The 27938-nt window shown below is 38.8% G+C and overlaps 1 protein-coding gene and 1 pseudogene across 4 annotated transcripts in view; both read left to right on the top strand.

Moving 5' to 3' along the window:
- The window catches only part of NR5A2 (nuclear receptor subfamily 5, group A, member 2), a 181149-nt gene that overhangs the window by 35730 nt on the left and 117481 nt on the right, over positions 1-27938 (top strand). The gene's annotated exons all lie outside the window — the stretch shown is intronic.
- LOC102841264 lies at positions 15764-17342 on the top strand (annotated as a pseudogene).

Below are 27938 nucleotides of genomic sequence, written 5' to 3'. Positions count from 1 at the left end.
AATATATATATATATATTTAAATGCACTGGACTGCAAAGTTGGTTTGAATAGCAATGCCAGCGGCCTTGTGGTTCAAACCGACCTTGTGGTCCCATGCTTTATCCCACAGCGCCACATAAGTATATATCTCACAGAGGTTTGAGTGCATATCTTGCTTTCAAACAGATTATCTGAAATGTTGGCACATTCTAAGGCCTGTTTTATCTTCATCACTGTATCCTGCCTACTTTGAATTTGCTACAAATACTTCTTTATCACGCAGATTGAACCATCACAATTGTGCTATTTTGATCCAAAGTTGTGCTGAATAATAGGATTTGTTGTTATTGTTAAGTACCTTAGAATCTGTTCCAGCTCATAGCTGCCTTGTATATAGGGTTTCCAAAGAGAGCCTGTTGGGTTTGAACTGCCAACCTTGTGGTTAGCAGTCCAGTGCTTATTCTACAGCTCCATGTGTTGTTAGTGCTGTCGATTCAGTTCCTACCCATAGCGACCCTGTATAGGGTTTCTGATGAGTGGGTGTTGACCTTGAACTGCTGACCCATTTGGATCAAACCGACTTTGCGGTCCAGCACATACCAGGACTCCAATATGCTTTAGTGATTGCCTAATTTAAAAAAACGAAGAAGACTTACTAAGTATTACATTTCCCATTGATATAATGGTATCGATTAGTGTTTGTGCAGCAGCAGAGGCAACAGAATTCTTCAAAAGTTTTCCTCTGAGTGATGCAAAACTGTTCTATTACTTTTACTAGATAATCAGATGTAAGTGGGTAGCTTGAAGTGCCTTAGATTATCCTTGAACAGTTATCAAAGCGGGAAATGTAACTCATGGAGCTGATGAGAGGCATCTCACACGGTAGTCTTTCAATTATAGATCTTAGAGAACAAATGAAAGAACGCGTGGAACTAAAAATCAGAGGCTTGAAATACCACACAATGTTAACTGCTGTATTAGCTAGTTAACCCATTATTATATATTTTTAATTGATTCTTGCTCTAGCTGTAGAGACAGAGAGAGGGGGGAAAAAAATCCAAGTCTGGTGCTTAATAAAGTTTTCAATGGTATTGGAAGCAGTAAAGATGCAGGAATCCAAATGTTGTTTATGCTAGGTTCAAATCATGTCTGACACTGGCAGTGAAAACAGTTACCCTGGCTTACTTTTGTGGGGAATAACCTCCTTTAAAAGCATTAATATTTTGCATTCATTATTGGGATGTGTGATTATGATCGCTTTTGAAGGTGTTTTATTTGACCATTGAGAATTAGTTTTATAGACTCATATACTTGCAAAATCCCAACTGGAGTTTTAGTTTTCGAAAAGGATCCAAACACATTAAGCCTGCATTTTGTGGGGAGGTAGCATTTTTCTTTAGAGTAGAATCACATTCTCAAAGCTGCCCCTAAAACATTTGTGGCATAAGAGAGTAGTCTTGAACTAGCATTAAGCCAGATTTGGTTCTCATTTATTTATTCACTCCTAAAGGAGCTCTGGTAGCGTAGTGGTTACTAATCGGACTGAGAACCTCAAGGTCAGCAGTTCGAAACTACCAGCTGTTCCGCGGGAGAAAGATGAGGCTTTCTGCTCCCGTAAAGATTTACAGCCTCGGAAACCCTGTACAGGGTTGCTATGAGTCGGAACGAACTCCACGGCACATAACCACCACCACCAATCCTGGAGTGGCGCTGTGGGTTAATGTGCCAGACTGCAAAGCCATTTGAACTGCAAGGTTGGCGGTTCAAGCTCACCAGCTGCTCCTCGGAAACCCTACACAGGGTCCCTATGGGTCGGAACCGACTCGATTATTTAACAACTACAAATGTGTGTCCATCCCTTTACTAACTTGATAGAGATCAAGACAATTGCAGTCTTCACTGGGCACATGTTAAGTTGTCCTGGGTGCTTGTCTCAATTAAAGTAGAATCACCTGACACTGGCAAATCCCTAAGTGATACAAAAGGTTAACACACTCAGCTGCTAACTGAAACGTTGGGGGTTCAAGACAACACAGAGGTACCCCGCAAAACAGACCTAGCTATCTACCTCTGAAAAATCAACCATTGAAAACTTTATGAAGCATAGTTCAACTATGACACACATGGGGTTGCCAGGAGTCAGAGTTGACAGCAAGTGACACCTGGTATTTATGCAGCACTATTGGTGTGGCGTCATAGGATAAGCACTCAGCCTCAGGTTCGTTTGAACTGCAAGCTTTGTGATTCAAGTGCACTAGTCACTCCTCGGAAACCCCATAAAGGGTCACTATGAGTCAGAGCTGACTCAACAGCATACAACAACAACACAATGGTGGCACCGTAGGATAAGACCTGGACTGTTAACGTCAAGGTTGGTTGTTTAAACCCACAAACCACTCCTCAGAAACCCTGTACATGGCCACTTTGAGTTGGAACCAACTTGACGGCACTTGGCAACAACAAACACAATGGGAATTCTGACTGAAATGTATTGAAAAAGTACTTGGTTATGAAAGGCACACAAATTTTGAGTATGCATATACCAATTTTTACCATTATGTTTGAAATATAAAATGAAATTTTTTTCTCACAGGAAACTCATCAACTTTTAAGAAACATCACTTTAGTCCAATTTTCCTAGAATGCAGTGCAAGCTCTTTGGAGGGCCCCTAACCCTAACCCAGTATAGTGTAGTGGTTATGAATCGGGCTGCAAACATTAAGGTCAGCAGTTCGAAAATACAGATGAGACTTTCTGCTCCCGTAAAGATTTACAGCCTTGGAAACCCTGTACAGAGTCGCTTTGGAACTAACTTGACGGCACTTAACAACAACAACCTGGTATGGGGAAGAGGAGGTATGGTCAGAAAGAAGGAATTAACATACAAGGAGAATTGCTTTTCCTCTTTGTTGTTGTTGTTAAATGCCATAGAGTGGGTTCTAACTCATAGTGACCCTGTAAAGGATTTCCAAGGAGCAGCTGAAGAATTTGAACTGCTGACCTTGCCGTTCAAACCGGCCTTGTGGTCCAGTGCTTATCCTGCAGTACCACATTTATTTTGTTTTTGGGAGTATGAACAGCAAAACACGTATCAACTCAATAGTTATTTCGTGTATAAATTAGTGACGTTGATTATATTCTCAATCTTCCTTTCTGAGTTGTTTCTCCCTCATTAACATAATCTCACTGCTCCCTACAGTTCCTGTGTAATCTTGCTGTTTTATCCTGTATAACTAGTTAAGCTAAACTGGTGTTTGGCTTGGTTTGAAGACATCTTAAGAGGATTTTTTGGTTTAAGGCTTAAAGATTGTCTTAGGACCATAGGTTTGGTTCATCCACCTTTTATGGATTCAAAAAGTCTTGAGTCCATAAGAATTTTAAATTCTGTTCTGTATGTCCCCCTTTTGATCAGGATTCTGTTATGGAATGATCAGAATGTTCAATAATGATAGCTTGGCATCATCCAGTTCTTTTGGTGTCATGGCAAAGAAGGCAACTGTTCTATATCCTTCTCCTACTCTTCTTCTTCTTCCTCGATTGTTCCAGGTGAATAGAGACCTGTTGTTGGCCCTTTGCAAGCTTTGAAGACCCCAGGCACTACACAACTAACTAGGAGGTAGACTAGCAACACTAAATACATTTTTAGGCCAGTTAACTGGGATGTCCCTCAAAATCATGACCTCCAACCCAGGAGCATTATGAAGGCTGAGTAGGAGTTGGAAAGGTGAGAGTGAAGGGAGGAGGTGTCACCAGCAGAGAACAGCTTTGGGAAAATGTACAGGTGTTTGCATTGTACTTTTGGGGACCTGCATGCAATTCCCTCTGGAATTGTTGAGTATGTGAGCAAGGTGACAAGAATTAAAGTGGAATACGTACATAAGGTTCTCATGTGGAATTTATTCAGGATGAAGGGAAGTCATCAGAGGAATTTAATACCAGAGAGACTGGAAATGGTGGTGGTGGTGGTGTGCTGTGGAGTCGGTTTTGACTCATCGCGACCCTCGAAAGTGTTTCCAATACTGTAAATCTTTACAGGAGGAGAAAGCCTCGTCTTTCTCCTGCTGAACTGCTGACCTTAAGGTTAGCAGCCCAACTCATAACCACTATGCTACCAGAAATAGGAAATATGCCCCATCGTAATTGCTGGACATTTGTTTACCATATACTGTAATTTCACAGTTTGGGTTTTGATATAGCTTTCCCTTGCTTCTCAACATTTAGCTAACGTGCATTCCAAAATGTCTTCACCAATACAGCTGAAACTTTTATTATGGTTATTGTTGTTGTTGTTGTTATAATGGAGGTATGTAATTGCTATATTTAATATACTTGGGATATTTTTGTGATTCTTTCCAAATTGGCCTTTTCCCTGTAGACAAATTCTGTGTATTGTGATATGTGTGTTTGAAGGCGCCCTGGTGTGGCACTGCAGGATAATGCACTGGACCTCAAGGTTGGTTTGAACCACACGATCAGCAGTTCAAACCCACCAGCCACTCCTCAAAAACCCAGCACAGGGTTGCTATGAGTCAGAACTGACTCTAAAGCACTTAACAATAACAAGGTGTTTGAAGACTTTAGTCTTGTTTCATGCTTGATTAAAACAAATGTGATAGTTTCAGTGTAATATTCTTTTTGACCAGAAATGCGTTTTTCTTTTTATTCTCAAATTATTTATTGCTGTTTGCTTCATCTTCATTGATTTAATGACACCAAATCAGCATTTCAATTTATATACACACACATCAAAGAGGCTAGCCATCAGCTTTTAAAACTACTTATTATCAGTCCTCACCCCATTCCTGATGAAGCATCCAGTCTTCAGTCATTTAATCCATTAGCATAAATATGCACTCAGAGCAAGCCCTGTTTCAGACCCTGGGAATACCGTAATGAATAAAATCAATAAAGGTACTTCTTTGTTTGGTGCTCACAATCTGGTGAGAAGAAAGCAAGTGATATAAAAAGCTAGTAGGGGTGGCATGAATAAGTAAAAGAGCAAATGGAGTATGGGGGGAAGGAAACAGAGGGGTTCAGGGAAGACTGCTATGAAGACTTGACAGTTAAGCTGAGATCGGAAAAGCAAGGAAGAACCAACTTTGCTCAATCTGGAGGCAGAGCAGTCCAGGTAGAGGAACAACACGGGTAGAGCTCCTCAGGTCACAGCTAGCTTGGTATTTCCAAGAAACTTGGAAGACCAGGATGCACAGAAATCAGTAGTTGAGAGAAAAGTGGCTCTTGATAAGGTTAAAGAGTCCAGCAGGGACAAGCTCTTGTAGGACTTAGATGTCACTGTTTACAGCAGAAAATTATTAGAGAATTTTAGCCAATGGTGTGCCTTCATGAGTATCTCATTTTTAAAAGATGTTTGTCTAGCTGCCTGTGGGAAATGGGTTGAAGGAAGGCAAGAATTGAAGTGGGAGGTATAACAATCTAGAAGAGCTATTCTGGTGGCTTAGACCAGGGCATACCAGTGTCAATGACAAGAAGTGGCTGGACTTGGGACAGAATTTTCTAAAAAAGAACTTTGAGAGGAAATGATGAGAAAAGCAAGGCTCTGTTTTTTGTTTTTTAAAAAATGTTTTATTGTGAATTATGTGATAGTTTACATGGGAGAACATTATCATACTATCGTATATTGTTTCATTGCCATGGTTAAATCCCCCTCTATGCATCACCAGCCAACCAAAGGGTATACCCAGCAAGCCTTCCCCTTGGTCATCAGCACACAGCCCTCTCCCTCTCTGGGTCTAGAGACCCCAGTACTTCCCTCTCTCCAAGTCATTATCTCTGTCTTCATCTCTGACCTCACTGGCTTCTCTGGGTAGGGTCCCGTTCTCCGCTCTTCTCCCTTGATGGCCCCAGGGATGTCCACTCCTGGACTGCAGTCAACCACTCCCCATCTTTTGCTACAAAACATCTACCTTTACATTTCCAATCCTCACAGTCAGTCTTGATAGCAATCATTCACTATTGTGCCACTTGAGAGCCATTTCCATCTCCTTTCATCAGCCATGCCCAGACAGATTGTATGTATACTACTCTGTGGAGATTCTACCTCCCTCCACATCCTCTGGATCTAGGCTCCCTCTTGAAAGCTTGTAAGCCAGTCACTTCTTGCCTTTGTACACCCCCATTTTGGTTAGCCAATGTCCATCCCTATCAACCTGTGTGTTGAGAGGGTGGGAATAATCTGCTCCCTCTTTTTTTAGCTATTGCATCCATAGGTGTAGGTCAAGTTCATCAAAGTATATCAGATTACTCTTTTTTTTCCTCTTCTTTCATCTTCTAGTTGAGCTCTGATCATCCAGCCATTGAAGCCTGGTCAAGTGGATATTTATCTGCAAGTGTGGGTGTTGTGCATATGCTCTCACTTCTTATCCACTGGAAGCTTCACTCTCTACTCTAGTCCTCTGTGGCGATGTCACTGACTCTGGGCCTAGGAGTCTTCAGGTCTTGCCACACTGCTTGCCAACCAGGTCTCCATCCAGGTTCACAGGAGTCTAATGAAGCTTGCTGCTTCATTGCTGTTTTTTCCTTACTTCCCCTTATTGGTGACAAATGTGGTCACCAATCAAAGTGCATGTCTTCTCGTGTATTCCCATTGAGTCTTAGTCTTGGAAGGGGGTTTGCTCCGAGGGAACCTGACCACTTGCCTTGATGTCTCCTGGGCAACTTGTTCTTTTAAGAGCTCTGGTTTTTTGGCTTAAATCAGTGAGAGCTGTTTATTGAGAAAGGAACCAGAATTTCTAGGGGAAAAGCCTACATATTTTTTCAAAAGCTTCCTGTACAGATAAATCCAGATTTCAGAAATGATCCTCAGATGACCTCTTTCAGAACCACTAATTTATTCTGTTCCTGTTTCCATTCAAGAGAGCACAGCTAAACGACTTCACACAAATCAGAATTCACAGATAAGAATCTTCTCAAAAGGGGATTCTCTATAAGCACCCTGCAATCTACTTCAGAGTTTAACAGAATTCAAGATAATCTGTCATATGCAACAAGAATTGTCCAATAATTGTATGCATAAATGTACTGGACTTGCTAGTCAAGATGGATTATGTGGTTACTCTTTATCTGGTCATAACCTTTTTATATGGTATTTATATGGTTACTTTAGAAATTGCGGCTACATGAAAATCTGAACATATTCAGTCTGTAGGGGATCCAAACCTACTCTACTAATTAGTACAGAGGGTACAGTTAAGATTGAACAACCAACTGACCAGGTTGCAAATTCAATCATGGTGTTACACAGAAAAATACTGACTGAGAATGTTTAGGACTTGCCACACACATCTGCCTAAAGCAGAAAACATTGAACCCTTTGCATTCTTAGTATAGAATGTTTAAAAAAAAGTATTTTCACCTTAGAATGGATGCCACAGAAGAATTTAACCCAAAGTAAGTGACTTGACATAGACCCAGTTTGTTTTCCTCTATAGTTCTTTTTGTGAGTATGAAATTACTAGTTGTTTTAGATGTTTCTCTAAGCTTTATCTCCAATTCTTTAATCATCTTAGTTGTTCTTTCAACTTTCTCTCTGATAGTAGCACAAGATATCCAAGCTATAATCTTTCCAATACTCCTTCCCTGCAGGGCAGAGCAGTGGGTGGTGTTTGGATTAGAAGACAAATCCAGGGGACTTATCTACAAAATTCTAGATGAGCATGAATATGTCAGACAGATCAGAATCAATAGCTCTGTAATAGCAACGAGTGTTTCATCTATTATAATTCTTAAATCTCCCAACATTCCAACAGGACTTGGTTTCTCACTATTGAATACCTTAGGTTATTTACTTCTAGGCATATGAAAAAAGATAATATTCTAATAACTTTTTAGTTGAAGAAGCTTCTTTCCAGTTCACTAACTAATACAGGTCAGTGATCACTTTCCACAGAGGTTGATAAAAGCTTTGTGAACCTTTCTGAAACTTGTAAATTTAGGAAGTTCTTGGTGAAAAAGAAAAAAAAAAAATGCAATCTTCCTTTGCACAGTTACAGAAGCACTGAGCCATGTGCATACGTATTGCTTGGGTTCTTTAAAGGGTCTTGGAAGTGTTTCTGTAAGTTCCTGTGCAATTGAAGGTTCCCATAGCTTAAGTTTATTTAATGTCATGGTATTTCTGAAGGATCTTTAGTGATGCTGTGGCTAAAGTTCTTAGTTGCTAACCCACCAGTCACTGCAGGAGAAAGATGAGACAGTATGCTTCTGTAAAAACTGACAGTCTGCGAAAGCTTATGGGGCAGTTCTGCTCTGTCCTATAGGGTTTCTATGATATGGCTTCATAGCAATGGGTTTTTGGACCTAGAAATCTACGTACATGATAATCTTTAAAAATTTGGTCTAATAAGATTTAATTAAAATAGATTAGCCCTAGCTATCAACACTGAGGTTTTCTCTTTTTAAAAATAATTCTTTTTGACTATGGACAACAAGATAGTTATATCTATTAACTAAAGAAACCTTTTTTTTTTTTTTTTAATAAGCTAAACTCAGTACTCAGAATTTACAGCGTCATTCAGCCTTACTCATTCCACCTGGTCCTTACCTCATATTGGCTGGCCAATGCTAAGCATAAATCCTGTGATTTCTACTCTGCTCTTATCCTAAGAAATTTCTAATATGACTAGCAACCAAATTTAAGTAGAAATGCTGTAAGGTCGATTTCCAGTCTGATGAAAGAATCATAAAGAATTTATACTCTTCAATAGCAATAGTATTTGCTGAAAGATGAAGGTTGAATACATGATCTCATTAGAAGCACAAGGTTTTTTTTTGTAAGATTATGAAGTATGTAGTAAAGATTTTGGGGTCCTCATTATACTATAGAAATTAACATTTTCTTACGGGGAATCATATATGAAACAATGATATAATCTCATAACTACTTTTATTTATTTATTAGTACCCAGTTTTAACTTCCATATCTTAGTAAAAAGATTAGAATCCTTTTCAAGTGACTAGTTAAAAAGAATATTGAAAAACATAATCTCGGGGGAGATACAGAACAGAATTCAAATTTTCATGGATTTCACACTATAGGCGCCATGAAGGTTGGATGCATCCCAGAAACTGTTGCACTGAGTTTGATTTAAGCCTTAAATCAAAAATATCCCCTAATACCTTCTTAAAACCAAACAGTAGTTTAGCTAAACTAATAAAAGTGTCTGCTTTGAGTATTGTGTTTTTGTTTTTTTTTTAAACAACAGAACTGTCTTATGTGATATTAAATTGGTAATGGTAACCTACAGGAAACTTAGAGGACAGTGAGCTTATGTTAATAGAAGAAGAACAGCTCAGAGATGGAAGACGCACTTTGGAGAATGAAATCACTGTTCCTGAATTATGCACGTAGAAATTGTTGAGTTGTTATATGCTTTGCTGTGTATAGTCTCAACACCAACAAAACTAATTAAAAAATACAGACATAATCACAAATTATGACTCAGTGCTATATATAAATTATGACTCAGTGCATCCAGGAGTGGTTACCTCTAAGTTGGATACTGGTTGACTTTAAACTGGGATATCAGAGAACATTTTGATAAAGATTATACTTTCTAGAGATCAAAATCCTAAATAAAGAGGCTTTAAGAAAGTTAAAAATTAAAACAAAAAACAATCACACACAAATAAACAACAACAACCAAAAAATGAGCTTTATTCATGTCTAAAGGAGCTCTGGTAGCATAGTGGTTACAAATCGGGCTGCGAACTGCAAGGTCAGCAGTTCAAAACTACCAGCCATTCCACGGGAGAAAGATGAGGTTTTCTGCTCCTGTAAAGATTTACAACCTAGGAAACCCTTTACAGGGTCGCTATGAGTTGGAACCAAGTCCACTGCACATAACCACCACCATGATTAGAAAAATGAAGCGAGTTTCCTAAGTTCTTTCCATCTGTGTACTAGAATGGCTGATACAGTTATATAAGGGCTCAACAACTACCTGTGTATAGCGTTAGTTAGGGGTAATTTTTCATGGGTACTTACTCCCCCTTTCATAATAAGCTGTTTCCACTCCATGGCATGTAACAACAATATATATAGCTAGGAATACTGGTGTGGCACAGTAGAATCAGCACTGAACTGCAAACCGCAAGTTTGGCAGTTCAAACCCACCAGCTGCTCTTTGGAAAAATCTATACGGGTTGCTATGAGTCAGAACCAACTTGATGGCACTTAACAATAACAACTATACATATATATATATATACACTCACTGAATGAATGGATGGCAGACCCTCTTTGTGCACTTGCTCTGAGTTTGGGCTGCATTTAGCCTTCTGGTGTGAGAAGCCATGAAGGTAAAGAGGAAAAGCAGCCTAGCAAATTCTATGAGCCAAATTGTATTTTGCAGTGCCCTATGATTTATTTATTTATTTATAAAATAATCTCCAAATCTTGAATAGCCTTTAAGTAAAATTATTCATCAAGAGATTTCAACAAATGTCCCTGCATAATAACAGTTACTAGAAAAGCTTAATAGAAATAGTAATAGAATTAAAAGCTTGGTAGAATGAATGTATGAATAAAAGCTGAAGAGAATGAAAAGTTGCACAAAAAAAACAGAACATATGGATGAACTTGTTAAGTTGGAGGCTTTGAGCAAGTGTCATACCTGGTTAGGAATGAAAGTGGGCAGGCACAGTGGACAGTGGAGTTTCTGTGTCTTCAGCCTCCTAAGTCAGTGGGAGGATTCTGGAAGAATACTTAGGGAGTAGCAGAAATGCGTTGGTATTGAATGCTGCAAAAAGTTCATGGGGAAAAAAATCCATTAATTTTTTTTATTCCATTTTTTCCACAAATTTTTTGAAGTCCCATTGTACATTATAAGAGTAAAATTTTGAGTTTATATTTTGAAATAAGACTACAAACAGTAAACATTACAAATACATGGAAGTGAGCGATTTGACTTTTTTGGGTAAGGAATTATTTACCTTTTCCTACCCTTAAGAATGTGTGGCGCTGTGGGTTGATGTGCCACACTGCAAAACTGATTGAACTGCAAAGTTGGCAGTTCAAGCTCACCGGCTTCTCCTCAGAAACCCAATACAGGGTCACCATGGTTCGGAACCGACTCTGCAACACTTAACAACAAACCCTTGAGAATGAACTGCAACGTAGGTGGTTCAAGCTCACCAGCTGCTCTTGGGAAACCCCATACAGGGTCACTATGGGTCAAAACTGACTCTACGGCACTTAACAACAACAACCCTTAAGAAGGAGTCCTGGTGGGGTGCTGAGAGTTAATGTGCTGGACTGAAAAGTCTGTTTGAATTGCAAGGTTGGTGATTCAAGCTCACCATCTGATCCTCAGAAACCACTGTATACAGAGTTGCTATGGGATGGAACCTACTCGATGGCATTTAACAACAATAACAGCAGCATCCCTTAAGGAACCATTCTCTACCTTATTTAAGGAATGATTTACCATGACTAGTGAAAATTTAAGGATTAGCCAAATCAGCTGTAGAACCGGTTTGATTAATGTTTTATTATTTTTATATCAAATGTACTTTTAGAGAAATAGCCACAAAATATCATTTCATATGCTTTGCAGCATGTTTTTTTACAGCTTTGAGTCCTTTACTTCAGAAGGTAGAGGAACAAACCAACACATAAATAATTAGTCTTCTGCACAGGTGTGACATTTTACAAAGGTCTCTGAGCCTCAGAACTATTTATTTAGATTTAACTTTATCACAACAAAACATTAGGTTAAAAAACCTATTGTAACGGCACTTAAAACAACAACCCACACCAAAAAAAATCTATTGTTCCATTAAATTTGAGTGTAGGGCAAATCCAGTAGTTAAATTATCCTATACTGCGAATTGTTGAATAAGTAGTTACATAATTGTCTCCACTTTTGCTGAATCTCTTAGCTCAATCAGCTTTAGAAAAGATGAATAAAAAATATCTTTTTATTAAGAGAGCTGTTGAGATTGAATGCTTTAATTAATTACTGATTATTTCTCTAACTAAAGAACTATTTGGAACTAAAACAGAAAATAACCTAATTGTTTCAATTCTAGTGTATTTTGAGGTTGTGATAAAAAGTAGAGTTGAGGTTCAGTGGGATCGTAGCAGCCAGCAAAACCTGTGTTATGTAGCATTTCACTGCTCAGAGACAGACCCTACTGTGATATTTGGCAGATTTTTCTCCTCTGAAGGTCTTAAAAATGGATTGTTTAAAAGATAGAGACACTCAAAATACCCAGAGTTTGAGTTTGTGATTAAAACAAGTTCTGCTTTGTATTAAAGGGCTTTATGAATATGGATGTCAGTTTAGGGTGACAGAATATGCATTTTTTTTGTTTTGTTTTGTTATGCATCTTAGACAAGGTGCAGAAATTGATTCACCTCTGATACGATTGTCTAAAGGAGTTCTGGTAGCGTAGTGATTGCAAACCACCTGCTAACCTCAAGGTCAGCAATTAAAAACTACCAGCCATTCTGTGGGAGAAAGATGAGGCTTTCTACTCCCATAAAGATTTACAGCCTTAGAAATCCTATAAAGAGTTACTATGAGTCGGAACTGACTCCACAGCATACCAACACCAACTGCTACTACTACCATATGCAGGAAAATACTTATAAATGGTACATATAGGATCTAACTCTACTATCAAAAATAAAGGTAAAAGTATGTTGTTAAGTGCCATGGAGTCGATTCCAATTCATAGTGACCCCGTGTAGGGTTTCCGAGGAGTACCTGGTGAGCTTGAACCGCTGACTTTGCAGTTCAAACCGACCTTGCAGTCCAGCTCATTAACCCAAAGCATGACACCAGGACTCCAAAGGTAAAGGAATAGCAGAAGTAAATCTGGCAAGATTGATTTTTCTGATTTTGGATTTCTCATACCAGAAATGCCCATTGGCATTAAAAGAAATTTCCAAGCAAGACTATTTTTAGAGACCCACTGTCTTAGAAATCCTGCCTAGTTCTATTCTGCCTGGTTAGGGTCACTATGAGAAGTGATTCGATAGCCGCGGAGTTTTGATAGTCCAGTAAGCATTTTTTTTGGAGAAAAGCATTTTTTATTATACTTGCTTATCACATTATAACCATATTAAGGAGTCCTGATGTGGTGCTGTAGGATGAGCACTGGACTGCCAACCGAAAGGTCAGCAGTTCAAACTCATCAGCCGCTTGTGGGAAACCCTATACAAGGTCGCTATGAGTTGGAACCAACTCAACAGCGCTTAACAACAACACCACCCATATTTTATAACAATGAGATATATTTTTAAATCACGGTCTGTTATTCAATAAATATATGATAGATTAGCAGTAACAGTAATCTTGCTTCACTATCTAAGGACAAAGTTTGAGTGATTTGAGAATGTATAATCTACAGCTTTAGTTATAGAGTGACACTCTTTTTAAACCAAAACACTTAAAGGTCATATAATCAGCCATCCTATAAAATTTGGAAAGAAAACAGGGTGTATACCCCTCCCCCCACTGAAATCTGTTTTTAGTTAACGCGGAAATGGGAGTAAGATATTTTATTGAGCCTAAATATAGACTTTCTTCATATATTAAAAGAAAGGCTATTTACAACCAATTTGTTACTAAATAAAATCTTGGATGAACACTTTTAATTACCGCAAAGGTAAGGTAACAATAAACACAGGAAATATAAATGAATAAAGTGTTCACAGAGTCATGTTGCTTTTAGGACTATAAATAGTCCCCCCTCCCCCCCTCCCCCCAGGATCAGCCACTATTATTAGCAAGTATGAACAAAAGAAGGTGTCCCAAAATAGAAAGGGGAAAAGCATCTAGGTGATCCTTGTATTCCATGGCCTAGGAAATGTTTCTAGCAAGCTCACGAATTTAGGGGGTTAATTGATTTTTAAAAAGGATAGTTCTATGTTGTCTGTTTGCCAAGGAAATTCTTTTACTGGCATGTTTGTAAAATTGGCAGGCTGATGTTTCCTCTGGGTGACACAAGGTGTGATGAAGAATTTTATCTTTACTTCCTTACTAAAATCAGCCACGACTACTTGCTGTTTTGCTAACTTATTTGGTTATTATGAATCCCTTTAAAGAGGATCAGTTAATGCAGTTGATGTTGGAAGATTGGATGCAAAGTAGCCCTGGACCTGACAGGAGTCAAGTCTGTTCCTCCTGAGCCTTTAATGAGCTTTGTGACTTTGGTCAACGTATTTATTTATCTTCTCTGGGCCACAGTATGCTTATTCATTCATGTGTTGTTGTTGTTATTGTTGTTGCTTGTTCTGTCAGGTCAGATCTGACTCATAGCTACCCTGTGTAAGATTTCCAAGCAGTGGCTGGTGGGTTTGAACTGCCAACCTTACAGTTAGTCATCCAGTGCTTATCCAGTGCACCAGAACTTCAGTCGTGTTGCAAGCATGTATTAAGCCCCCAGTATTAAGGAGCTCTGGTATTAAGCCCCCAGTATTAAGGAGCTCTGGTAGCGTAGTGGTTACGAATCGGGCTGCGAACCTTAAGGTCAGCGGTTCGAAACTACCAGCCGTTCCGCGGGAGAAAGATGAGGCTTTCTACTCCCGTAAAGATTTACACCCTTGGAAACCCTGTACAGGGTCGCTATGGGTCAGAACCGACTTGATGGCACTTAACAACAACAATTAAAGACTTACTGCTGAGGAACAGGGATTCAAAGTAAATAATAATAATATCTAGTCTGAGTCAGCTCAACTGCAGGGAGTTTTTTGTTTTTTTTTTCAGTTAGTAGTCTTAGTGGCACAACAATTAAGCACTTGACTGCTAACCTTAAGGTTGGTGATTCGAACCCACCTAGTGGCTTCTCTGGAGCCGGAGCTGATGATCAGCCTAGAAATTTTTATAGCGCATTTCTGCACTGTCACCTGGGGTCTCTGTAAGTTGGAATTGACTCAACAGCATTTACCAACAACATGGATATGTAAAGGAGCCCAGTGTGATGGTTTGACTGCTAACTGAAATGTCTGTGGTTCAAACTCACTCAGTGGCTCTCTGGAAGACAGATTTGGCAGTCCAAGTCCATAAAGACGACAGAGTTGAAACCCACATGGAACAGTTTTACTCTGTCACACTGGGTTATTACTATGAGTCAAAAATTGACTTGATGGCACCTAATAACAAAAGCAGTCCCTGCTCACAAGTGTGCATAGCATGGGGAGACACACTTGCGAGCACATCATTTTCTTTCTTTATAATTTGTAATAGAACTAGAATTTACAAAGTGTACATGGTGTTGTAGGATCAGCACTGATTACAAACCACAAGGTTGGCAGTTCAAACCCACCAGCTGCTCCGTGGAAACCCTATACAGGGTCGCTATGAGTCAGAACCGACTTGACGGCACTTAACAACAACGATAGAGAAGATACGTGGTGCAAGAACACAGGGCAGGACTCCTCTGTCGATGGAAGGAGGTCACCTGGGAAAACTTGGTGGAAATATTTGAATCAACTCAACCTTGAAGGTACCTCATGCTGCTGCTGCTGCTACCTGCTGTCAAGTTGGTTCCGATGAGCAGCGACACTGTATAGTATTTCCAAGGCTTTCAGAAGCAGAAAGCCTCATCTTTCTTCCATGGAGTGGCTGGTGGATTCAAACTGTTGACTTTGTAGTTAGCAACCCAACACATAATCCACTACACTTTTTTGTTATTGTTGTTAAAGAGAGAGAGTAGGGGCTCGTCAGTTTTCCAGAAGCACCCGGATCTTACCTCCTGTCCACACTGAGCTGGCCTAGCATTTTTTTTTTTTTTTTACGGTTTCTTAGTCTCTTCCTCACCATGTCATCCAAGAAGACCCTGAACCCCAAGGTCAAGGTGGCCCAAGCCCAGGAGGCTCTGGCAGTCAATAGTAGTGTGGGCCAGGTGCTGTAGGACATGCTGAGGACCAATCTGGGTCCCAAGGGCACCATAAAGATACTTGTTTCTGGTGCTGGAGACCTCAAACTTACTAAAGATGGAAATGTGCTGCTTCATGAAATGCAAATTCAACATCCAACAGCCTCCTTAATAACAAAAGTAGCAATAGCCCAGGATGACATAACTGGTGATGTCATAGAGAAGATACGTGGTACTACTTCCAACATCCATCAGCAAGCTGTTGAAACAGGTGGACCTGTTTTTCTGAAGATGCAGACATTTCTGAAGGCCTGCATCCCAGAATCATAACTGAAGAATTTGAAGCTGCAAAGAAAAAGGCACTTCAGTTTTGGGAACAAATCAAAGTAAGCAAAGAGATGGACATAGAAACCCTGACAGATGTGGCCAGAACATCTCTGCATACTAAAGTTCACACTCAGCTTGCTGATGTCTTAACAGAGGCTCCATTTTGGTCATAAAAAAAAAAAAAACACAAGATGAACCTATTGATCTTTCCATGGTTGAAATCATGGAAATAAAATATAAATGTAAAACTGATACAAGCCTAATCAGAGGACTCATTCTGGACCATGGGGCATGGCATCCTGATACGAAGAAAAGAGTAGAAGATGTGTACATCCTCAAATGCAATGAAAAAACTGAAGTGAACTCTGGCTTCTTTCACAAGAGTGCCAAAGAGAGAGAGAAACTTATAAAAGCAGAAAGAAAATTCATCGAAGATTGAGTTAAAAAAATAATAGAACTGAAAAAGAAAGTTTGTGGTGATTCCAATAAAGGATTTGTTGTTATTAATCAAAAGGGAATTGACCCTTCTCCTTAGAAGCCCTTGCAAAGGAAGGTATAGTGGCTCTGCGCAGAGCAAAATAGAGAAACATGGAGAGGCTAACGTTTTAGATGACCTAAATCCTGACTGTTTGGAACACACAGGACTGGTCTTTGAGTACATATTGGGAGAAGAGAAGTTCACCTTTACTGAGAAGTGCAATAGCCCGTGCTCTGTCACACTCTTGATCAAAGCACCAAATAAGCACACACTCACTCAAATCAAAGATGCAATATGCGATGGCTTGAGGGCCTTCAAAAATGCTATCGATAATGGCTGTGTGGTTCCTGGGGCTGGTACCATCCAAGTGGCAATGACAGAGGCTCTGATGAAACACAAATCTAGAGTCAAGGGCAGGGCCCAGCTGGGAATCCAAGCATTTGCTGACGCGTTGCTCATTATCCCCATGGTTTTTGGTCAGAACTTGGGTTTTGACCTTCAGGAAACATTAGTGAAAGTTCAAGCAGAACATTCTGAATCGGGTCAACTTGTGGGTGTAACTTGAACACAGGTGAACCAATGATGTCAGCAGAAGCAGGAACATGGGATAACTATTGTGTAAAGAAACAGCTTCTTCACTTCTGCACTGTAATTGCTACCAACATTCTCCAGGTTGATGAGATCATGCAAGCTAGGATGTCTTCTCTGAAAGGTTGAATTGAAGCATCCCTCGTATCATATGAACCATGAATGATATAGAGGGATCCGAGGAACAGAGTGGTGGAATTTTTCGTCGAAGCTTTGAATGATTCTTTTGTGCTTCCGTCTCAAAAGAGATCACTGTCATCTATTCAAGTTCTGAAGTTTGAGATTAAAATTAGAGTATTTTTCAACTGCACTGAAGCAAGTCCTGTTACCCACTGACTGGGTGGTTTTCCTCTCACTACAGTGGCCTAAAAGACCATGTTAAATAAGCAAGTTATATATCTTGTTAATAAATAATCCTTAAAAAAAAAAAGAGAGAGAGAGCGAGAAAGAGTAAAATTTTTTTAAAAAATTTTTAAGCCATGCTTACCTTTTAAAGGTTTTGCGAGCAGCCAATGAAATGATAAAAGTGTACTGAAAGCAAAAAAGACAATACAAATTTAGGTTACTATTTTCCAATATAATTCCCATAATGAATTTCTGTTTCATGTTGGCTTTTTAAAAAACAAAATAATTCACATATATAAACATAGATTGACTTCTAATTCCTAACTGCCTTCATTTTCTTTGTTTTTTTGATAACTAATTTTTAGTGTAGTTATTTGAAGACTGATTACAAGACAGTAGTTAAAAGCGAGAGGAAACACACATCTATAGTTGTTGTTGTTGTTGTTGTTGTTGTCAGGTGCCATCGAGTCGGAACCGACTCATAGCGACCCCATGCACAGCAGAACGAAACAATGTTCGATCCTGGGCCAACCTCACTACCGGTGCCACACTTGAGTCCATCAATGATGCCACCTGGCTGATCCATCTTGTTGGGGGTCTTCCTCTTTTTCTCTGACCCTCCACCCTACCCAGCATGACATCCTTCTCCAGCGATTAGTATTAAAAAAAAAAAAAAAAAAACTGAGCATGAACCCGAATTAGATGAAGAAAATATAAATTCCTCATATGTGAATATATTTTCCTGTAAGTGGTACTGATAGAATAATTATTTTTACTTAAAAATAAAATAATTGTTGTGTTTGTTAAGTGCTGTCGAGTTGGTTCCAACTCATTGAGACCTTGTAAAGGGTTTCTGACGCTGTAAATCTTAGTGGGGGCAGAAAGTCTCATCTTTCTCCCAGGAAGTGACTGGTGGGTGCGAACTGCTGACCTTGTGGTTTCAAGTCTAGTGCTTACCAGAAAGAGTTGTTGCGCTCCCCATAAATAAAATTAAATACTATTTAAGTCATGTTTTTGATGATTTTCAGCATGTGAGACTATATTGATATAATAACAAGATTATTTTTAAAGCATGTAATTTGTTTACAAATTATATGTGCATTTTGGTGAGAAAGAGCATCCTTTAGGCAAAAAGGTAGAAGTATCTATGCAGAATAAATGTACTGTTTCCCATCATCAATCAGAGAGTGCTTTCATTATTTCATTCATTGATCTATTCAACAGTTTTTTTGGGGATTTTTGAGTGTCTACAATATGTGGTATCCAATAAGGCAAACAATACCTGGCAGAATATGCTTCTATATATCTTTTAGAATAAAACATTAAATATACATATATATATGAGGGGGCTTCCCAAAGTTTGTGGAAAAGAATTCCATTATCTTTAACCTCATTCTTCCATGACCCTTCTGAAGCCCCTTCATATATGTAAGTCAGACATTGATTGCTTATTCCATGCAGCACCTCATTAATCTAAGTCATAACATTTTTAACCACAGAAAAGAAGGAAGCCTCTTTGTTTTAGCAATATGCAAATTATTTTGGAATATGCAAATAATTTGAACAGGCATTGATTTAGAATCACCATTGAGAAAAACTTCTGTTCCCATCGCTTTTGTTAAAGATAAAAGCCACACGGAGAAAATGTGTAAAACAGAGTAGAAATCTGTCCTGCCCACTTGAAGACTAAATGGTTATTAATAGGTTAGCATGAACCATTACCCTTACAGTCCAGGTTCAACTGCAAAGCCAAAAGTCCCGTGTCTGTGTCCTATGACCATTTCTCCATTTATCATGTTCATAATGGCTTTTTTTTCCCAACAGTTCTTTGCCCTCAGCATTTTTGACTGAGGTGAGAATATTCTAGTCAGGAGGCTTTAGTAATCCTCTGGCGCTAGGTTTTAAACAAACAAAAGCATGGTAGTTTAAGTTTAAGGGAAGAAGAAAAAGTGTACATAAAAGCTCTTCTGGTTTCATTTGATTTTTGTGTTCAGAAACAATAGTGTTTATTTATCATGTTTGGCTTAGAATGTCTTTGGTATTCAGTTCCTTCAATTTTAATACGAAACGAAACTCAATAACATTTTTTAAAAACAAAATCGTTTTCAGTTGAGGGTGGGTGAGGAAGTTATATGAAGATTGAGTGGGAACCTCAACCCAAGGACATAATAAAATAGACAAGAAACATTTTTTTTCTCCCTTTTCTTCAGAAGTAGTCTTCCGCATGGCTTAATGTGCTAACATAACCCCGGTTCCAATATTTCAAAAGATACAGAACTTCCCAGCATGATGATAAAGTTTTCCTGTGTTCCAATAATAAAACCTCAACGTACCAGTGATTTCCAGTTCCTTTGTGGCTCAGCAACTTGTGAAGACCAACTAACTCCTAAGTGCCCAGCTTGCAGTATCAGTGTGGGAGTCGGAAACAGATGTTCACTGGACAATGCCATTTGTTGTCACTGTCGATACTATGTGGCAAGTTTCCCAAATGAAATTGTTTGTGGATGGAAAAGAATGTAAGCAGTGATTCATGCCCAGGAATTTTTTTTTTTTTTTGGCTGCAGGCTAACCATATTTTATTTGTTTTAAATCATAGAACATTAGGGGACTAAACATTTCAGGGTAACCTATTATTAGAGTATCTTCTTTTGTTGTTGTTGTTGTTGTGTGTTTTCTCCTAAAAGGAACAACTATTTTATTCGGTTGACTAAAAATACAAAATGCCTTACTTTTAGCTGAGGATTCTGAGATTCATCAGTACTTTTTTTTTTTTCTCCAGTTAATAGTTTTGCTATAGGGTAGATACAAAGATACAAAGTTTCCACTTAAATAAATAATGAACCTTATTTGATCTGCTTGAGATTTTCATAAATATTACAAAAAGAGCATCATTGACTCATACTAGGACTCCTGGTGTGGTGCTGTAGGAGCAGCACTGGACCATGAACCATTAGGTCGACAGTTCAAATCCATCAGCTGCTCTTTGGAAATCCTATATAAGATCACTATGAGTCTGAGCCGACTCAACAACAACTCATATTTACTGTAAAAGGGAGTGGATTTATCTGTGTAAGCTAAATATTAATTTGTAGGGAAGCTTAAAATGTGCTTACAATAAAATAAATGCAACAAAAGTACTTAAAAATTAGACCCTCAACCATGTCATATGTGATCTTTTTCAAGACCTAACAAGGCTTCCATCTATCATTCTAGTTTTGTTTTTATATAAAATTTTCATCAACATTTTAAAGTCTTTTAACATTTATTCAACATATTTGACATTCAGCATATTTGAATAAATATTAAATGTTTTATGTTCTTTTAAAAACATACATATTTTTCATAATTAGGTTTCTACATAGTAGAGAAATTATTTTAAAGGCACAAAACAAAATCTGACTTTTAAACAACTGACAAAAGGAAGACTGACCACAAATAGAATATATACCAAGGCCCTGGTAGCATCATGGGTTACATGTATGGTTAGCAGTTTGAATCAACCTTTTACTCAATGGGCTAAGGATGAGACTTTCTGTTCCAAAAAAGATTAACAGCTGGGAAACCCTACAAAGGGTAACTGTGTGTCAGAAACAATCCGATGGCGCACCATCAGCACCACAGTATATAGTGCTAGGTTAGTAAGCACGAGCCAGGAGTTCTAGTTTGACTAACTAGAGGTTTTTCTAATGTTTTTATTGTGAATTGAGTTATAGTTTACATGGAGTAACATCAGTTTTACACTTAGCCTATTGTATTCATTTCATTGCAATGATTATAATCCCCTGCATGCTTCATCATTCAAAAGTATTTGCTTCTGTTCCCTCTGGGTTTTTTTATTTTTTTATTTTTGGATGTGCACCAAAACACTCAACAATATATAATCATTCAAACAGCCAAAGGGCACACCCAGCAAGCCTACCCCCCCACCCCCATCTGCCAGCACACATCCCCTCTCCCTCCATGAGTCTAGTGACTAACTAATGTTTTAATAAGAAATAATTTTATGACGCTCCTTTGCAGGGCTTCCCTTTTCTCATCTGCAAAATGGCAGCTCAAGTTGAATTCTTCTCAGATGGTTTCGGCTCTCATATTTTGTGATTCTAATTTGGTTATGAAAACGTTAGGGCAGTTAGCATTAATCTTCTATGGATCACAAACACCTTCAAGAAACTGATGAGAGCTGTTGATATTCTTCTCAAGAGAAATGCATGAACAGAAAAATTTGCCTGCAATTTTAGGGACTTCAGGAGCTCCAATGATGGACTCAGGTTAAGAACCCTTGTGGTTTTCCAAGGGAGGCGGGTACCCTGATGCTGTTGTGAAGATCTAAACAAGCATTTTACTATTGTCCCAAACTTTAACATCAGAACTTTCTGATTATTTTAAAAAATTGATTATTTTTGTTTTCTTGTATTTTCACACATGGGAAATTTGACATTGGTGAAAGCATGTGGATGTGAGCTGTTGCTTTCATACCTATGGTGTGCCAGCATGAAAACACAAATTAGCTGGTCAGTTAAAGACCAGTGCAGCACTTGAAATACTGTGTAGGGTCAACAAGAGTTTCCAATACATCCAAGCTAGAGTTCTTGTTTTAGGAAAAGAAATGGTTGAACCATGGTTAACTACTTTATAGTTCGTCTCATGAATCAAAACTGTTATTTACTTCAATTTACAAAAAAAAAAAAAAAAAACGGAAAAGGAAATGCTCCTACCAGAGAAATGAGTCCTGGCGTGGTATTGTAGGATAAGTACTGGACCAGACCATAAGGTCTTTTGAACCACAAGGTCAGTGGCTTAAACTCACCTGCTACTCCTTGGAAACCCTATACAGGGTCACTATAAGTGAGAACCAACTTGACTTAACAACAACAACAACAACAGAGAAATAGGCATCCTGGTATGGCACTGTAGTGTAAGCACTGCACTGCTAACTATAAGGTCAGCGATTGAAACCCATCAACTGCTCCGCGGAAACCCTACATGGGGGTCACTATGACCGCATGTAACAACAACAACAACAATAAGCAAAGTAATAAGGAAGCTTGGTGGTACAATGGGTTAAGTGTTGGACTGATGACGGGAAGGTTGGTGGTTCAAACCCTCCAGCCACTCTTTGAGAGGCAGACAAGACTGACTGTGCCCATAAAGATTCACAGTCTCATTAAGTTGAAGGAGTCCCAGTTGCACTCTGTCTACAGAGCCACCGTGAGCCTGAATCAAGTAGTCAGCAGTAGGTTGAGCAGAATGGTATTTGACATAACAAGGACAATGTCGGGCATTGTTCTTTTCCTAGATCCAACAAAAAATACTTGAATGTACAAAATAATCAAAGAATGTCATACTGAGAGAACAATTTACATGATAAATCAAAACTAGAAATTAATTCTCATTCAGAACCGAAAACAATTAAACTACCAATTTCCTTCTCGTACACATTTCTATTTTTCAAAGCTCCTGGGTAACTACATTTTCCTAAATTCAGTTAGCATTTAGAGAATGCGTTAGACCTTTCCGGAAGTATTTGCACACACATGATTTCATCTGATCCTTTAGCTGTTATCATTTCTTTTGATGTGGTACATAATACACAACTAAACATTATAATGTATTTTAATGAACAAAGTAATTCTCAAAAAATTGATTAAACCACTTCTCTGACATAGCAATAGTGTAAGTTTAAGTACAACTTGCTTCTTTTATCACTACTGGTTTTAAGTTAGTATATGGGCAAGTTCTTCACCAGCTCACCTTTACCTTTCTCAAATCTGATTAATTTCTCCTGCATTAGTGTCCAATTAGGTGGATTTATATGGCCTCCTGCCTTTCACAGCAACTCTAAGGCATTATCTGGAAAACAGAAATTCGAATCCTGATGTTACAGGAAAATCCCCAATTCTGTTTGACAGAAATGATTTCAATTAGAGTCCCTGAGCTACCTTTTACATTTCACTAGAACAAATGTTATTGGTCTAAGGAAAACCCCCTGGATACTGGATAACCCTCTCTCTGTGTGGAGCAGAGTTACTTAGAGTGCGCTGAATCCCATCTTTGATCTCTGGCGATATTTTTCTCTGTTATGTCACAGAGGTCACCTGGCTCATGTGTGACAAACTGCCTGCATAAGTCACAGTGCCAGTGGCAGAGATTTGTAACCATGCCCCTGGTCCATTGCCTTTGAATTATTTCACAGGCCCTCTGCTTTACATTTACACTCTGTCGGAAGATGAACAGGGGAAGAGAGTAAAATCAAGGGCAGGGTCTCATCCTGAAGGACAAGGGGAAACAGGTGGAAGGTTAATGGCCCTGGAGCGATTCCACAAGCCTCTCAGGCTTGATATATGGGCCTCAGGCCGAAAACGGGCATTGGCTTTCAAAGATATATTATTTCATTTGAGGAGAGACATTCTGGAGTTCTTGCATTTGTCTGCTGATAGATGATCCTCTGTCCACAGTTGGTTATGGCGTGTGAGTTTTCCTTGGGCCTGCTCCCGTACATAAAAATTCTGCTGAGCTCTCTAGTCTTTCACATGCCTTTAAGAATGGGATGTGTGCAAGCCCTTTGGCAGACTGTTGGATTTTTGTTGCTGCTATTTTAGTAGTTCCTTTTGAACCATGAGACCAGTGGGGAATGAAAGACACTTCTATTCATTCATACATAACTTGGTAAGAGTGGCCTTGTGGGAAAAAAAAGAGAAAGGTTAAAGGGATTGGGATAGAACATGTGTCAGTCTGGTACAATGACCTCACTAGAAAATGCCATCTTTTATTTTCTTTTACATTTTCTAGTGTTTTAGGTGAAAGTATACAAAGTATACAAGTGCCATCAAGTTGATTTTGGCTCATAGTGATCTTCTGCATAGCAGAACAAAGTACTGGCCAGTGGTGCAGGACTGGTGGTGTTTTGTTGTACATAAGGTCGTTATGAGTCGGAACCTACTCAAGGGCACCTGACAACAACATGATACAAAGCAAATTAGTTTTCCATCCAACCACCCATGCTTAAGTTATTCAGTGGCATTGGTTGCAGTCGCCACAGTGTGTTAGCACTCTTCCCATTTCCAGGCTGGCTTCCTTGTTTCCATCCATCTGTTTGATCTGCTTTATTCTGCCTACTCATCTTTGCTCCTGGGCAAATGTTGCCATTTTGGTCTCTTGTACTCTAGTGCTCAAAGGAGCGAATTGCATGTGGATGGTGTTTGTTTTCTATGTATGTTACTTGGCTGAAAGGTGTTCTCTGGGTATGATTGCATTGCCAAATCTCTACAATGTTTTAAAGCCATAGTCTTGAGAGGTCTTCCAGTCTCTATCAGTAAGTCTGTTCTTTTTAAATGAATTATTTATTAATTTTGTTTTACATTTTTCACTCATTCTAACTGGGACTTTCTTTTGTGTATCTCGTCAGAGTCATCAGTAGTACAACCTGGACACCCATCTAGTTCTTCAGGTCTCAGGTTAGAGAAGGCTGTGATTCATCTGGACCATTAGTTCTTTGGATTAATTACTTGGTTGAGTCTTGGGTTTTCTTCACTCTCTTTTGCTCCAGGCAGGAAGAGACCAATAGTTGAGTCTTAAATGGCTGCTCTCAAACTTTTAAAATCCTAGACACTACTCACCAACCTAGGATGTCTTTATGAATACTGTTATGTCAGCTGATTCATGTTTCCTAAGAGTATGGTCCTAAGCCTTCTAGTCTAGTAGCTCGGTCCTGCAAGGTGTTTAGTTATGTCTAAAAAATATCCATACTGTGTCTCCTATGTGTTATATTTGTTGTTGTTATTGTTTTGAGTCAGTTCCAACTGATTGCAACCCTGTATAAGGTTCCCAAGGACTGACTGGGGAGCTTGAACTGCCAACCTTGAGATTCAAACAACTTTGCTATCCAGCGCTTTAGGCCACAGTGCCACACCAGGACTCTGTTGTATTATATTTGGTGCTGTTGTTGTGCCGTCGAGTCGACTCCAACCCATAGCAACCCTGTATAGGGGTTTCCGAGGCTGTAAATCTTTATGGAAGCAGAAAGCCTCATCTTTCTCCCATGGAACCACTGGTAGTTTCAAACTACTGACATTGAGATTAGCAGCCCCATTCGTAACCACTACCCTACGAGAGCGCCTTGTTGTATTATATAAATATATGTAGACGTGACTATAAAGACAGAGCATACAAATATGCATGCAAAAAATATCAACAACTATATCTATAAATGCACATGGGTGTACTCCCATACTATATTCCACATGTAGTTAGTATACATATTTACCTATGTACCACTCACTAATTATTGTATGTTCTTGTTGTGTTGCAGTGTCATATATATTATACTATTTACCATAGTTGTAATATTCCTGCATACTCCCATTGCCTTCCTCTACCTTAGCCACGTTTTGCTGACTTTTCCCATACTGTATATTGCCATTCCTTCAACAGAGTTAACACATGTCAACTATCTGTTTTCTACCACTCATCTGTCAGTTTGTTGTCGTAGTTTCCAATATCACAGCAACACACAAGCTAAAGTGGCCTGTGTGTTGCTGTGATACTGGAAACTATGACACTGATATTTCATATACCAGCAGGGTTACCCATGAGGGGCAGGTTTCAGCAGAGCTTCCAGACTGAGACAGACTGGGAAGAAGAAACAGGCAGAAACAGTAGTCAGTGGAATCCATATGAACAGCAGCAGAACATTGCTTGATACAGTGCCATAGATGAGTCCCTTAGGTTGGAAGGCACTCGTAATACAACTGGGGAAGTGCTCCTTCCTCAAAGGTGAGTCTTAATGATGTGGATGCTACAAAGCTTTTGGGACCTTCATTTACTGATGTGGCACAGCTTAAAATGAGAAGAAACAGCCTCAAACACCCATTAGTAATGAGAACATGAAATATACAATGTATGAATTTAGGGAAATTGGAAGTAGAGAAAAATAAAATGGAACATATAAGATCGATATTCTAGACATTAATTAGCTGAACTGGACTATGTTGACCATTTAGAATCTAACATATGACTTACTTGGCCAGGAATGACAAATTGTTGAGCAATGACGTCACATTCCTTGTCAAAAAGAATATGTCGAGATCTATCTAGAAGTACAAGTCAGTCAGTGACAGGATAACATCCTTGCTCCTGCAAGGAATGCCAGTTAATATGACTATTCATATTTATATACCATTTTTATATACCATTATTGACTAAAGTCAATAATGAAGAAATTAACCAATTCACTAAATTCTGTAGTCATAAATTGATCAAACATGCAATCAAGACGCATCAATAATGACTGGTGATTGGAATAGAAAAGTTGGAAACAAAAAGAGGGTCGGTAGTTGGAAAATGTGGCCTTGGTGGTAAAAACAATGTTGGGGGATTGCATTGTAGAATTTTGTAAGGCAAACTTAATTCACTGCAAATATATTTGTTTAACAACATAAATGACAGCTGTACAAGTGGACCTAGCCAGATGGAATATACAGGAGTCTGACTACATTTACATGTAAATATACTGACTACATTTATAGAAAAATGATGGATCATGAGGCCAGGAGCCGACAGTGCAACAGACCATCAATTGCTCCTGTGTTCAGGATAAAGCTGAGGAAAATTAAAACAAGTCCACAAGAGCCAAAATACGATCTTGAGTCTATCCTACCTGAATTTGCAAACCATCTCTAGAATAGATACAACATATTGAATGCAAATGACCTAAGACTTGAAGTAAGCAAAGCCCATTAAAAAGGAAAGAATGAAAGGTCCAAAATGGATGCCAGATGAGATTCTGAAGCTTGTCCTGGAATGTGGAGAAGCTAAAGCAACTAGAAGAATAATGAACTAAAAGAACTGCACAGAAGATTTCAAAGGGCAGCTCCAAAAGGCAAAGTAACATATTATAGTAAGATGTATTATAACCTGAAATTTTACAACTCAATATGAAAAACATGCTGAGAATTTCTCAAGCTGAAAGAACCGAAGGAAAAAAACTCAAGCCTTGACTACAAATATTGAAGGATTCTATGGACAAATTATTGAAAAATTCAAGAAAATTATTAAAAGAAAATGGAAGGAATACACAGAGACACTGTACCAAAAGAACTGGTTAACATTCAACCATTTCAAGAGGTAGCATATGATCACTAACCTATAATGCTGAAGGAAGTCCAAGTTGCACTGAAGGCATTGGTGAAGAACAAGACTCCAGGAATTGACAGAATGCCAATGTAAATGTTTCAACCAAGTGTTACAGTGCTGAAGGTGCTCACTTATCTATACCAAGTGTTACAGCGCTGAAGGTGCTCACTTATCTATACCAAGTGTTACAGTGCTGAAGGTGCTCACTTATCTATACCAAGTGTTACAGTGCTGAAGGTGCTCACTTAT

The sequence above is a fragment of the Chrysochloris asiatica genome, unplaced genomic scaffold (genome assembly GCF_000296735.1).
Source record: "Chrysochloris asiatica unplaced genomic scaffold, ChrAsi1.0 scaffold00009, whole genome shotgun sequence".
Lineage (NCBI taxonomy): Eukaryota > Metazoa > Chordata > Mammalia > Afrosoricida > Chrysochloridae > Chrysochloris > Chrysochloris asiatica.
The sequence above is the reverse complement of the archived record's forward strand: the minus strand, read 5'-3'. Positions and strand labels throughout refer to the sequence as shown.